The sequence below is a fragment of the Trichosurus vulpecula genome, chromosome 6, assembly GCF_011100635.1.
Source record: "Trichosurus vulpecula isolate mTriVul1 chromosome 6, mTriVul1.pri, whole genome shotgun sequence".
Lineage (NCBI taxonomy): Eukaryota > Metazoa > Chordata > Mammalia > Diprotodontia > Phalangeridae > Trichosurus > Trichosurus vulpecula.
In genome coordinates, this window is record NC_050578.1 from 173,413,453 (window position 1) to 173,429,162 (window position 15,710).

The 15,710-nt window shown below is 34.6% G+C and overlaps 1 pseudogene; it reads left to right on the forward strand.

Annotated features, from left to right (window-relative positions):
* The first annotated feature begins 784 nt into the window (after positions 1 to 784).
* On the forward strand, positions 785 to 982 carry LOC118854841 (annotated as a pseudogene).
* Positions 983 to 15,710: the final 14,728 nt, after the last annotated feature.

Genomic DNA, 15,710 nt, shown 5'->3' on the forward strand with positions numbered 1-15,710 from the left:
TTTTCTCAGGAATTCATTGTTCTCCCCTAGGCTATACTATTCTAATCCAGTTGGATGATCCCACTTACCTGATTTTTTAATCCTATCTCTTTCCTTCAAAATTTCCATCAAAAAATAGGAATGAATGACTGAAAGAGATATTTAATAGGATCTTGATCAAAAATGTTTACATTTTAAAAGGAATCAATTGTCAATCTAAAGTAATAAAATGGATTTTTGGCAATATGACAGCCTGGTTTTGGAGAATCTTCCTGGTAGCCTCACCGACATCTTTTATCATTTATCCTGTATATTTGATTAACCTTTACACATCACTTTCAGCATTGCACTCAATTATTTCAGCTGTCAACACAGTCTATTAAATCCTAAAGAAGTAAACATTCAATAAATTAACTATAGAAAACACTAATCCCTAGCCCCTAGCATGCTCATTCAACACATCACCTCCACTCCCCCACATCACCTACCACTTTCTGGTATAAAATTAAATGGGAAGGGTGATGGAAGAAGGGAATAAGCATTTATGTGGTGCTAACAGGTTATTATCCCCATTTTTCAGTTGAGATCACTCTCAAATCTCTTTTTCTGGCATTAAAATTTCTCTACAGTTTGGCTCCACTATTCCTAGACAACTCTTCTTCAACATGAACCCTCTGCTCTAGGTAAGAGGGTCTTGTTTGTCCTTCATTCTGGAAGAAGACCAATGACATCACAAAGGTGATGTCTTGACTTGACTTGATTCCTTAAGAGTCATCAGAGTTGGGAGAGGAAAGAGCAGACACCAATGAGTCAGGCCGGAGCTGTTGTTGTTGCCATCACCCATGGTAACCAGCGTGAGCTTGTCAGCCAGAAGAACATGAAAAAGCAAAGTGACTCAGGCAAGGGAAAGTGCCGGGATGCACCTGCCTGAAAGCAGAGGGACTCGGAGATCATGCAACAGAAGCAGAAAAAAGCCAATGAGAAGAAGGAAGAGCCCAAGTAACTCTGGCTCATGCCCATCTTTCTTGCCCATTGATTTTGTACCTGGAGCCAGTCCCGTCATGCTCTCACCTCCTCCTGTAGTGCTCATGGGTCCCAGAACTGATATCATTCCCTTGGCCCTGTGTCTGCAGTGGTTTCCCTCTGTGCATCCTTTCCCCCATTCAGTCTTGCTCTCCTCCAGGGCATTCCTGGGGGTGAGGGGGCTACCCTTTCCCAGTGGTTTTTATTTCTATGGGCTTACCCCAGAGTATTAAAAGTAGCTTTGTAATTCCAAAAAAAAAAAAAATTCCTCAGAGTCCAGTGGAAAGACAAAAGTCAAGATGACTGGTGAAGGCCCAGGCAAGACAGTCTTTTGACTCATCCCTAAATACAAAATGTTTATTCCCACTTGCTAGTCTTTGCTTAGAGACAATGTGTGGTAGTAAATATAGTGCTCAAGTCCTACTTCTGACACATACTAGTTGTGTGAACCTTTTTGGCAAGTAATTTAGTCTCTCAAAACCTCCCACACAACTCTATGACTGTAAGTTGAAGAACCATTCCTGTTTTATCATTAGTAGAGGGAACTTCCTCACCAGGCATTCCTTAAACCAAAGAAATCAGAAGTTCAGATCAAACAAATGAAAACTTTTGCACATGCTATTCCTCAACTATCTATAATCCCTCCTCTCTGCTTATTAACTCATGTCCATGCATCAAAATACGGCTAAGCACTCCCTTTCTTTCCACATAAAATATCCAAATGCCATAGTGCCTATTGATTTTGTCTTTTCTAAAATCCTATTCAACATATGATAGTTACATATCAGTTTATCACAAAATCTTATACTGCTGTTGTGTAATTTTTATACCCAGTATTTCAAAATGCGTAGCACTATATGTTTTCCATAGAATGAATTATAGTTCTTTATTTTATTTCAGAAACAAATTCCCTTCAATGTACTCCTTTATGATTTTTTTTTTCTTTTGCTCTTTAGAAAACACTATTTCATTGTCTCATGATGGCTATGGAATAGTTTTTTGTTATTCAAATTTTCTTTCCTTTGTAGTTGAAGTTCTTTCTGATCACTTACAAAATTTGTTTTTGTTATTGGAATTATTAAATTTAAAATCTGTCTTGAAGTTTGCAAGGCATTTTTAAATTTTTTCCCCCCTGGATGCTTCTGTGGATAATTCTGAGTGGATTTTTTTTATTTCTAAAAGTTTTGGACATTTTTCTGATAATATTTCTTGCCATATAGTGTTCAGGTTATTTGATATCCCATATTCCTCCTAAAGTTGTGTAAACAAATCCTATCTTTGACATGTTTGGCTTGTATGGATATCACATTTTCTTTTAATTTTTTTTGTTTCTCTTTTCCCAGATTGTCATCCTCTTCTGTATATTTTCATTCTCAATCATGTATTCCCTCTATTGTTTCTTTGCATAGGGCTACAATTGTAGATTCAAATTTTCCTATTCTGCTGAATATCTCTGCTGTATAGGTCAGAAATTCTGCTTTCACAATTCTGATTTCTCTTTTCAAACATTCAAGAATATCATGCTGTGGTACCAAGTTTTCTTGGGAAATTGCAGTCATCTACCTTATCAAATATTGATTCATTTTCCTTTGACTTGAAATATTTTTCATAGATGTCTGAACTCACTTATCTGATCTGCAGGCCCTATTGTCTTCTGTTATTAATATCTTTCCTATTTGTTTATATGCTTATGCTCAGGTTCTTTAATTGAATTTTCTTCCATTTGATATCTTTGGTAATTTCAGTCTCCACCCCTCCCCCACAACTTGTGCTTCCCTATTGCTCACTTTTTGACTCCTTACCCTTTGATCGCCTTTACCCTGGTGACTAGAGATCAAAGATCTCTTAACCTCCCCCCATCCTGGGCAATTCACATTTCATCAGCTTCTGTCTCTGTCCCAAATAAGTTCTGGGATGAATGAATTGACTCCAGCAGGATGTCAATCCTTTTTTTTTTTTTTTTCAAATTTAGTGGAATACCAAACACCCCACACATAACTTACACACTGATGTCCTACATCAGTTCACTCTGTTCCTCAGTTCTTCAGCTGAACAGCAGAGGGAACTGCTACATTGTAGTTTCCAGTCAAAGCAAACTTCTGCCTGTAGTTTTCTATAGCGCTGGAAGTAAGGTGGAGGTCAGAGTTAAGGTTGGTTTCAAGTACCTGGGTCAGCTTGTACAGTCCTTCCAGGTAGGCGCTGTGGGAGAGGATCTTGAATAAGCATGTTAGGGGTTAGGGATTAGCCTTTTCTATGGTTAATTTATTGAATATTTACCTCTTTAGGGTTTTTATATCTTAGATTGTGGTGACAGCTGATATATTATCTGTTGCACACTATTTGAATTATGAAGAATAGATCATGAGGGCCAGAAAAAGTATTCATAACTCTCTTTTGTTGGTCACATGACATAGAAGTCATTTCTGTGTATTTTAAAGTATTTTACCGATTTTCTTCTCTTTATTTTTATATTTCCCTCAATACCCTCTCATTTCCTCTGATGTACCTCTGCATGGTTCCATGTTTATTTTTTTCTAATTTTCTGGTTAAATCTTTTATTTTTTATTGCATATATGTAATGCGTATGTGTGTGAATGTGTGAAAAAGGAATATGTTTGCCACTTACAATTATTTTATAAATTTCAAGAATTATCTGTATAATTAGATTTTCTATTGTGTTTAGTGAGAGGTAGTTTGATGTAGTGGATTGAGAGACAGCACTGGAACTAGGAACTCCCAGATTCAAACCCTACTTTTAACAAACATGGACTAAATTACCCTGGCCACATCACAGTGTGTTACTATTCTAGGTATCTCTTTAAGACTCCAAATTGAAAAGAAGGTGACAACTTCCACTGATACAAGTTGTTACCTCATCTAATATTTCCTTGTATCAAGTCATATGCTATGTAATTTGGTGGATAAAAAGATGTGATTGTATGCGTGTATGTTTAACATTGATGTTGTTTCATTATCTATGCTGTTTTTAAAAAGACTCCGTCTTTGTCTTTCCTGAACATATTTATTTTGACCACACCTTGTTTGATATCATGATTGCCTATACTGCTCTTTTGGATGCAGTTGGGGCATATTCTAACTGTGATGATTATATATAGTAAGTGCTTGGGGTCTGCTTTTTAAAGCATTCTGCCATTCTTCATGTCTATGAATGATTTTATTCAAATAATCTTCACAGTTATGATCACTAAATTTTCTTTTCTGTCCATCAATTTCCAATATAAAATTTAATTCTTAGGGGAATATATATATATATATATATATATACATATGCATATATATATACATATATATATACATATACATATATACACACACATATATACACATATATGTGTATGTGTATGTATATATACATATATTTTTATACATCTATATATACATATATGTCTATATCTGCCTCTATCTCTTTTGCCTTCCTCCTCTGTTTCTCTCTTAACTCCTATTGTCCTCTCTCTTTTTTTCTGCAAACATATAATACATTTATAATCAAGGGAAAATATATTGCCCTATAAGCACAAGCATTTCATTACAGTGAACCAATCCATATTAAAAATTAGAATATTACTCTAAAGATAGCTCAACTTACATAACACTTTTCCTCTGATAAGATAGAATATACAACTAGAATCTAGAATGCTTTGGATTCAACCAATCCCCCAAAAGCAATTCAACCAATTAAAATAATACAAGTTAATTTGGAGAGGAAGTGACCACCAGGCACTAAGGAAATTGATTAAGAACACTTTCATAGACATGTTACCCAAACAGAATCTTAATGAAAGGAAAGGATTCTGAGAGGTGAATTTCAGGAGGGAGTCAAAGAATTGGCTTGTGCTCCTTTCCTTTTAGGGATGTGGAAGTCAAACTATGGTTAAGCCACTATTTAAGTGAGTAATCACAAATGGTGTCCAGTGTGGTAGGAAACAAGCTTTTGGAAGATCTCAAATGTCAAGATGAGGAGTTTGTATTTTGTCCTAAAGGCAATGCAGAACCAATATTTCATTAATTTCTTATTCTCTAGGGAGACCATCATTATTTCATGCTTTTAAAAAAGTCTTCTGATATAACTATATTCTTCTGAACAAGGACAAAATTTTAAACAAAATTCCATCAACTTCTGCTGTGGAAAAGTAGAATGTAGTGATCCTCTGAGAACTACACATTTTTAACCTATGTTTGTTTTTCTTCTTCTGCATTAATAATGATCAGCCACTCAAGTTCAGGGCAATTATTAATTTTATGTATTTGGAAAAGCTCTCAGTACTGTTCATTCCATTTTTATTATGAAAATCATAAAATGTGTGTTCTTTAGTAGAGGAAGACAAATATACCTCAAAAGATTTTTTCTTTAGTTATTCCTTCCTCTGAGAAAATTTTGATTCCTCATAAATAATGGAAGACCCCATTCTCTTATTTTATTTAATTGATGTCTATTTTTATTAGTTGGGAGCTTACAGTTTGTTCAATTGTTATGTGTTTATTTAGTAGTTATCAGCACACTCTAAAGTGCATTTATGTAAAAGATTCTAAAATGTTTTCACAAGTGAAAGACAAATACAAAAAAAGAAAAGGAGAGAAAAAATTAAATATAAAAGATTATGTTATTTTTATTGTTACTATTTAAATCTGAAATAAAGTTAGAGAACAAATAAGGTTTAGAAATATTAATTTCTTCTGTATGTGAGAAGTAATTGAAGTTAAATTTATCACATTATATTTTTGGAGGAAGGCAAATTTTAAGAAAAAAATGCAAGAGAGATCCTTGTGTTTTTAAATAACTCAGAGTGTGAAATTCAGAATAAGCTCCTGCGAAGTGGGAGGGATGGGGGAGTCAGAAGGAGAAGAGGTTTGTATTGTAAATTTCTTATTTTAAATCTTGTTTTAAAAGCTTTTGAATTTTTTTACATAGAAATTTGATATGTGCTTGTAGTAGTAATTTTCTTTCTTGTTTTCTTTTTTAAATTAAATTTTATTTTATTTTCATACCCAAATTCTCTTCCTTCCACCTTTCCCCTCTCCTACATTGTTAAAGAGAGAAAAACAAACCCTGTTACAAACATGTATAAGAAAGCAAAATAAATTCTGATATTGGGCATATCAAAACCAAAACAAATGAACATTAAAAAAGGCTTTCTATCTGGAGGTGAGTATTAGCCTTCTGAAATTGTGGTTCATCATTCTGTTATTCATCAGAATACCTAACTCTTTCAAAATTGTTTGTTTTTCAAAAATTTACATTATTGTATAAATTATTTTCCTGATTCTATTCACTTCTCTTTGTATCAGTTCATGTAAGTCTTTCCAGTTTTCTCTGAAGCCATCTCCTTCATTTCTTAGTGCACGTACTCTTTCATTGCATTCCTATACCATAGCTTGTTCAGCTATCTTCCAAATGATGGGAGCTTCTGCAGGTTCCAATTCTTCACCACTGGAAAAAGAATTGCTATAAATATTTTTACGCATACGGTTCCTTTTCCTCTTTCTTGGACCTCTTTGAGGTCTAGTCCTACCTAGTAATGGTATTGCAAGTTAGGCTGTGCAGTTTAATCATCTGTAGATTAAGCAAACAAAACTTTGCAGGGGGCATATCTTTAAATTTTTGTCCACATCTATGAAAACTATTGTTTATCAAGGTTACCTAAAAAGTAAACAGTGATACCTCTTGGCAACTACCAAGAAATAGGGATAGTGGTCCTTAATATAAACAAATTCCAACCTAAACCATGCAACTCCTCTATCTAGTGATTGGGACATCACAGGGTTATATAAAGTGAAATTCCTACCAAACTCACCGAATCTTCCCCAAGGAGGGGTCCTGCCAGGCTTCTGTAGGAATATTTCCACTTTAATGTTACAAAACATTTTGCATGTATATTTTATCCCTTGATCATCATAATAACCCAGTAAGATTGCTGTTATTCAGTCATTTCAGTCTTGTCCAACTGTTTGTGATCACATTTGGGGTCTTCTTAACAAAGATACTGGAGTAGTTTGCCATTTCCTTCTCTAGTTCATTTTACAGATGATAAACTGAGGCAAAATGGGTTAACTGCCTTTCCCAGGTTCACACAGTAAGTATCTGAGGCTAGATTTGAACTCGGGTTTCCTGACTCCATTCCAGCGCTCTACCTGCTTTGCCACGTAGCTACCCATCCCAGTGAGACAGGTGCTCTTATTTTCATTTTAGAGATGAGAAAACTGAGGCTTAGAGAGGCTGAAGCAGCTAGGTGGGCTATGAGATAGCACACATGACTTGAAATTAAGAAAAAATTAATTCCAAATCTTCCTCATATACTCACTAGTTGTGACAGAAGTCACTTTAATCCTCTGTACCTCAGTTTTCTCACCTGAAAAATGAAGATAAGAATATCATCTTTCAAGCAGATTTATTGTGATGATTAAATGAGTTAACATATGTAAGTCACTTTGCAAACTTTAATGTGCTGTACAAACACTTGTTATTGCTCAGGATCACAAAGTTAATAAGTATCTGAGGGAGGCAGGCTTGAACTCAAATCTTCCTAACTACAAGTCCTGTGCTCTAACCACGAAGCCACCTAGCTGCCAAAACAAGTACGTGCCAAACTTTTACTGGTTAGCAAAATTCTTACTATAAAAGCTTTAGACTTCTAAAAATCTACACAAAAATGTGAAAGAAGCAAAAGACAGATTCTTTCTTCTACCCATGACCTAATCCTCCTGTCTTGGCTCTTCTTTTCGTCTCTCTAGACCTCTCCCACCTTCCTTCAGGCTGTTGAGACTACAATTTTTGCAGTAAGGATTAGAAATGAAGAACTGCCTTGACAGAGAAAAATTTTTGATAAGAAAACATTGATCTAAAATACACAAAGAAAGCATGTATGAGGAAGAAGCATACATATGAATATACATGTATATATATGCATGTGTATGTGTACATACACACACACACACACACACACGGCTCTCAATAGGGAGAACAGTAATGCCATTCTGCAGTTGGTGTCTGTCCATCAATAGGCATTTATGAAGCATGCACTGTGTCACAACTTGTATGGTGCTTAGCTTGGTGATACAATGACAAATGTGAAACATCCCTTGCTTTAAGGTTTACAGTTTGAGGGGGAAGATAAGGTATCCAGATATAGATAGATAGATAGATAGATAGATAGATAGATAGATAAAGAGATAGATTGACTATGTACAAAATGAAGACAGATGGGAAAAGGCTGAGAAAAGACAGAACATACTGCATACTGAGAGGATAAATAGCCTTTCCCAATCCCCCCTTCTTTACCCCTTCAGGTACAAATGTCTCTCAAGATGCCAGATGGAACTACTGGTAAGAGTAGTAAGGAGATTACTTTAAATTAGAAAAGCTAGAAGATTATTGGTGAGTTCCTTTGGGATCCCAGAAAATTAGAAAAGCTATAGTGAGACCTAGAAGAGAGAAAGCACAAAACTAGCTGCCCAGGACTTGCCCTCATTTCATTCTAAGCTGATCTGTGTTCACCGGGGTCTGAAGGAATGCAGATCCTAGAATAGATGCTATGTCTAGAAGTAAATTTTGTGTAGTTGTTTGTCACTTCATATTTGCCATCTGTTTCAGGAAACTCTGAAGTGTTTGTTGGGAACTGAACAGCAGGAAACCTTGAAAAAAATACATGTTGATACACAGTAGTTATAAAGGTCATAGCTTTTATCCCTTCTTCTAAATTATACATAATTTTAGTGTCAGGGCACAAGACTAACACTTTTCCGGGTAATATGTCTGGTATAGAGGAGGAGAAGTAAGACATAGGTACCTCCACAAAACCACAACCTTAGATGAAATTTTATTATGGGTATCAGTTCCTTATGTTAAAATGTTATAAACAGAAATGAAACTATTTATTATAAAAGTTTAAATGCCATATTTCTAAAGAGTTGAGATGATTGAAGGTGGGGCTAGTCTCCTTAGATAAATAGCATACCTTGTTTTAGAAATGTTAGATATCCAATAAATAATCCAGTTACATCTGGGAAGTGGAATATGAAATAGTATGCTTTACCATCAGGACTTTAGTTAGGAATAATAGCTCATAATTAAGTTTTGATATTTTTTATTTGTTTTTGTTGTGTTTTTTTTCTCCACAGAGGAAAGGGGAACAATTATACTAATGAAGGCACAATTCAACAATCTTTTATAAGGGACTTGCTATATTCAAAGCACTGTGTTTCTAACTAGATGTGTATTCAAAGAAATTTGTGATCTCATCATTGCCTATATTCTCACCAATGAAACAGATGGCAAATCATCCATGCCATCCTATCATGTGTAAATCTCTACCATTCCCTCCTATGAATTTACTTTTTTCAGCCAACAGTTTAGGGGCTTTCTTCAAATGCTTCTGACATCCTAAATGTACCAAGGGCCAGTGGAATGGGAATGCTAGTTATCTGTTCTCTTACCCTTACTGTAGGATCTACCAATCTTTTCCCACCAAAACTTGACATCTCTTTGATGCAATTTTTATACTGTTTGTCCTTCACAATCAAACTGAGCACAGATTCTTCATTAATATTTGGGCTCTTCTCAACTTCAATACTTTAGAGTTTTTAGTTTTCCATGCATTTCAGTCATATGTTAACAGAAAAATATTGGTTATTAAAAATGCTAAGCCTTTTGTTTGAGAGAGAACCATAGGGTCATTGAAAGAATTTTGTAACTTTGCAAACCCAATGGAATTCTCTTTCTTTCTAATTCTGGGCCCAACTCATTGTCTATTTGTAGTGTCTATTCAAGATAACCTTTAGCACTCATTGGTCATTATGAGTGCTATTTGTTATCAATGAAAAGCTTAATCCACATGATTTTTTTTCAATGCGGATAGTGAAGACAAACTCTTTAGAGTAATTATGCAGCATATTTAGTAAGCCCTGCTGGGTTTTTCTGTAATCAGGAACATGCCATAATTGCAGTCAGGAAAATCTGCCAAATCCTATCTCTTACACTTACGAACTGTGGGACACTGGGCCTCAATTTCCCTATCTGTAAAAGGATGGAAGCTGGACTTCAAGATTTCCAAAGTACTATCAGGCTCTGAATTTGTTATCCTGTCTATGATCATCCACAAATGGGAATATCTAGAAAATCTCACATTTTGTACAGGGAAACCTTTTACGCTTTGAATGCTCCACTGGATTTCATCTATAAAAGTTGTTAAAACCTTTCACTGAGATTGATATTAATGATCAGAGTTCTGTTGAATAAGGTCACATCTATCATTGCATCCTTTAAGGGTACATGTTGAACTTGGACATACACTTTGGAGCTAACTTGTTGGAAGAGAGCTTCTAATGTATTGTTATGCTCTTTGGCACCATTGCCGCCCCCCCCTCCCCATAGCTCACAAAACGTTATGATCTTTAGTTCTCCTTTTCAGAAAAATATTTGGTGTCAAAAATGCTTCTACTTTGTAAAAAAACATGCAAAATGCTTCTTGTTCTCTCATAATAGCCCCATAAAGAATGCCCCTGATGTATCTGTAATTTATTTTAACAAAATTTCAGTTGAAGATTGGCATAAGAGAAATTACTAACTTTCTTTAAGTTTCCTTTTTGTAAAATAGACTCATAGGATATAATATATAGAGGTGAAAGGAACCTTAGTTGCCATCTAATAAAAGCTTCATTTTGCAGATGAGGAACCTGAAATCCATGAAGGTCGATCGATTTGCTGAAAGTGACATAAGTAGTAACTGGCAAGGACAGAGCTGAGATTTGAACTCAGGTACTCTAATTTTAAATACACTGTCCTTTCTAAAGGATTTGAAGGATTTTTTATGGTATGTTCTCTTCTTTTACATACCTTGAAAATTAATCATTTAGTATTCTAAAAAAAATATGTTATTTCTGGCACTGATCACCTCTGTGTATATAAAGCTAAATTTAGCTCTTTTCCTCATGTTTGTCCCTTTTCCCTATCCCTAGGACTCCAATATTAGAGTCCAAATAGGTTTTCCATTTTTGATGGAGAAACATTTCAACTCAAATGATTTAAGTTCAAATTCTATCTCTGAAGGGACTATGGACAAGTCACTTAATCTCGTTAGGCCTTAGTTTCCTCATCTGTAAATTGAGAAGTTTGAAATAGATAATCTTTAAATTTTCTTCTAGCTGTAGAACTATAATCTTAAGATTCTGAGAAGCTTTTAAGATTATAAAAATCATTACCTCATAAAATGGCAAAATCCTATGGAAGGTGGGAAAAATTAAAGAAAGCTTGGAGAGTGACCTGGCCGAGTAATGTCATCCCAAAGGAGTTAAAGATGGAACTGTGACAAGGGCAACAAACAGAAAATAAATTGGAAAAGATCTGTGTGAATTAGATAAATAGATAACTATGATAGCTAGATAGATACACATACACTCACATATATAAATATATATGAACATGTATATCCACACACATATGTAAATGCATATGCGATTCTTTTTTCATGGCCTTTTTTTTTCTATTTTTTGCCCACTTTACGATTCTGTCTTTCATCCCTTTGGGATGACTTTAATTTGACTAGGTCTCTTGCCTTAAACTGTTTTTCCCCCTGCCATAGCATCTTGCCGTTTTTGACTTGACACTCTTAATAATTTTAATCCTCCCTGTGGTTATGAGATTATCATTCTATCCTAGAAAGGACTTTAAAGATCATCTATTCCACCCCCCTCCTTTTACAGTGAGGAATCTCGTGAGGCTTAAGGACATCAAGTGACTTGGATTTCAGTCTAAGGTCCCTTCAGAGGTAGGAGATGAGCTTAGATCCCATAACTTCAGAGTTCATTCTCTTTCCACTGTACCATACTACCTTCACTAAATACACTTCTACAAATAAGCTTATAATGTAAGTTAGTGTTGCTGATTATTGCTACACTTGATTCAACAGATTGTTCCTCTTTTATGTTCTCTCTTATTCCCTTTAGAATGTAAGTTCTCTGAGGGCAGTGACTGTCTTGTTTTGCTTGTATTTGTAACCACTGTGCTTAACAGTGTCTGGCACATAGAAAGCATTTTAAAAACATTTGTTGCCTAAACGATCATTGTTCCCCTCAATATGGTGATTGAGCTACCTTAGTTTAACTTCACTATTAAGTTATTATAACCAGTGTTGGTTTCTGTTCCTTTATCCATTTTCAGTTTCAATGTCTATAACATTTAAATAAGTCAGATAGGAGTTGTTTCATTGTATGGCATAACAATATTCTCATTTTAAATATTTCTTCTAAATTTGTGGCACTTTTGATCTTTGATCTGACAAGGTAGTAGTTCAACCATTGATTGAGGAGATTTATGTTTGACAAGTGATTTAGCTCTGTGGAGACAAAGATTTTTTTTTTAGAAAACACAATTCATTGTCTCAAGAAGCTTAAAATCTAATGTTTTGTTTTTACCAAAAAAATTAAGAAGTAGAAAAGAAGGATATGAATGCAGAATTCCCTGCCAAAATAGAATTGACAGGATACTGCAACTGATTAGATATGGAAAACAAAGGTAAATAAATAGTTAAAAGTAACTGCTTTTCAGCAAAGTTGGAGGACGAACAGATTTAGCAATTGGCGGGGAAGAGTTTCCAAGGAAGAAAGAGAGATGAGAAAAAGGTCAATGGACAACCTGAGGAACATTGATATTAAAGAAAATGGAAGAAGAAATATGAAGCAATAGAATTTGGAAGGGGTAGTCAGGCAGGTAAAAAAGAGCCAAGAGACAGCAGCAAAATGGAATTCAAAGAAATAAACAATATCAAGAAGAGAGTAGTTTATAGAATCAAATGCTACAGAAAAGTCAAAAGGTATAAAAATTGATTTTTAGGAAAAGCCATTGAATTTTTCAATTAAGATGTCATTGAGATGTTGAAGAAAATATTGCAATGGTCAAAATAAGAGTTAAGTTAGAGTGATTTTAATTAATCTGTAATGAGGAAATAGAGTTAACAAGCATATATAGTTTACTAATTCTAGAATTTTAATAGTGAAAGACAGAAACTTGAAAAGATCACAGGAATAGTAGAATGTTTTGGTTTGATTTTGGATAAATAAGATGTATCCATGTTTTGCTTGTTTCAGTTTAGTTTAGTTTAAAGCTAGTGATGTGCTCCAGTAGAGAAAAAGAGATGAAATATACAGATGGGGAATGAAAGTGGAGGAAAGGATAAGAAAAACATAAGACCACGAAGAAACTTTGAGATGTGGGAAAAAGAAGGTGAAGTAGCTGGAAATGAGTGTCTGTCTCTCCAAATGAACAGAGCAATGAAAAAATACTGAGCTCTAGTGCTATACATAGAAGGGGCAGTATAATGAACTAGAGTTAGACTGGGAATTTCAAGGCCAAAACTCCTCTGACCTTACATCTTTAAGAGAGTGAAAGACAATCAATTAGACAATGACAAGCAGAGGTATTGCCCTATCTTCCTGATTCCAAGTCCAGAGTTCCAGCCATAGTGCCATACCACAAAGAGCACTTCACAAACCTGAAAAGAGGATAGGTTCCCTAAATATGTAGAAATCACTACAATATACTGATTTATGGTATCTTTATGCAGCTCATATAGTCAATACCTTTTCTCTTTCATACTAGGGAAGAAGTGAGCCCAGTGAGTCTAAAATGTCAAAGGAGCTACCTAAAAAACTGTGATAAATGTTAATTATGTAATTACTTATAAAATAATCTTTCAAATAATAACAGATATAATATGCTTAAAACTCATGATTCATTACATCTTAATCCACTTATAGTTTTAATATATCCTACGGTGTATTATCTAAACATGCATTTACCATCAAATAGGCATAAAAGAAGAAAAGGTTGAAATTGTATAAGTTCATTGAATTTTAAATCTAAAATGAACTTTATAGGTGATATGTTCTGGGATCAAGTAGTGAGCCCAGATTGTGGACCTCTCCAAGTACATCCAGCTAGATAGAATCAAACAGTGATTTGAGTCAAGATCTTGTGGATTCAAGTCTGGTTCTCTTTCCACAGTATCACACTGATAGAACCTTTCCTTTTGAATGACTTACATTGAAGAGGGTAAGGAAATAGGGATTATTGACAAGGAAACTATAGTGACGTAAATGACAAATTCACACAGGAACTATAGTACCAATAGCAGGGGAAAAAAGTCTTATGCAAATTTTATAAATGCTGAATAAATGCAATGTGAAAGATCAACCTTAAAAGTAATATAAGCCCATAATAGCTAAGAGAAATGAAGTAATACAAATGGAGTCGAGCACAAAAATGGGGGAGGGGGAGGAACTAAAGGAAAATATAAAATAATATCAGTATTGTTTAAGGAATTTTTACAATAAAAATTTTGAATTCAGTGCTTTTGACAGAGCAATACAAAAACAGATGTAGTATTAGATATATAGGTGTAAAGATATATCTCTTTTTTTCTGGGTTTATTTCCATAATTCTCCACCATCCAAAGTTGAAAAAAGGAAGAAATCCCAGAGTGGTGCAAATTAGCCTTATTGAGATTCTATTTGTTGATATCATTTTATCATTATTATAATTATCATTAATTGTCATTGAACCCTTACTCGGTATGGGAATATATTGACAAAATCAAAAAGGTAAAAAATGGAGTTCACAACTTGAAAGAATTGAGCGTGAGGCATATCATTTTTTTCAAAGATTAGTCATAAGGCAAAATATTTTTCATGATAGCTGAATATGCACTAAAGTTATCTTATGAGATATAATTTCCAGTTTATAGCCCACATGGGTTTTTAACAGTCAATATTTTTGAGATAAAGTTATATACTCTAACTTATGGAAAGGGGAAATTATGAAATATTCTGTAAGATTACCATCATATATAAGATATTCTTTGGTAAAGAAAAAGGCAAACAATGGGAAGAGGCATTAACTCTTGTAGAACACTAAGTTATAATCCAGCAAGATCCTATTTTTGTTATTAGGCTGTTTTTCAGTTGTATCTGATTCTTCATGACTCCTTTTGGGGTTTTCTTGGCAAAGATACTGGAGTATTTTGCAATTTCCTTCTCCAGCTCATTTTATAGATAAGGAAACTGAGGCAAATATGGTTAAATGACTTGCCCGGGGTCACACAGCTAGTAAGTGTCTAAGGCCATATTTAAACTCAGGAAGAGAAGTCTTCCTCCTGACTGCAGGCCCAGCACTATATTCAGTGCACCATATAGCTGCCCCAAGTCCCTGTTGCAGTACACCAGACAATGGCTGAGACAACTCAAAGTTAATTGCTCATCTCCAAGAGCATGAGTCAAGCCTAACAAATACACTTTGCACTCAGAAAATCCGGTTCTATATATGTAAAATCAAAAGGCAGTTACACAGATGTTGGTGAGTCTTTCTGACCACTGATGAAAGCTGGACCTATGCCAACTTGTTCCCTTTAGAATCATTTTAGTGTGGAGCCATTCCAGTCACAGAGTTGTCAATAAAAGGAGTTTTTTGCCTTATCCATTGTGGCTATTTATCTTCAAATGTACTGGCATATATCTCATGTGGGGAGAGAACATAAATGCTGGATTTGAAATAAACAAAGGATTTGATAGCTATTTTTGAACAGACAAAAAATAATCACTACAGAAGGTTGGCATAATATTAACATAATTGTCTAATGAATGCAATTGTCTTGCAATATAAACAAAACCAAGGCCCAGACCTGCATGAAAATCACATTCTA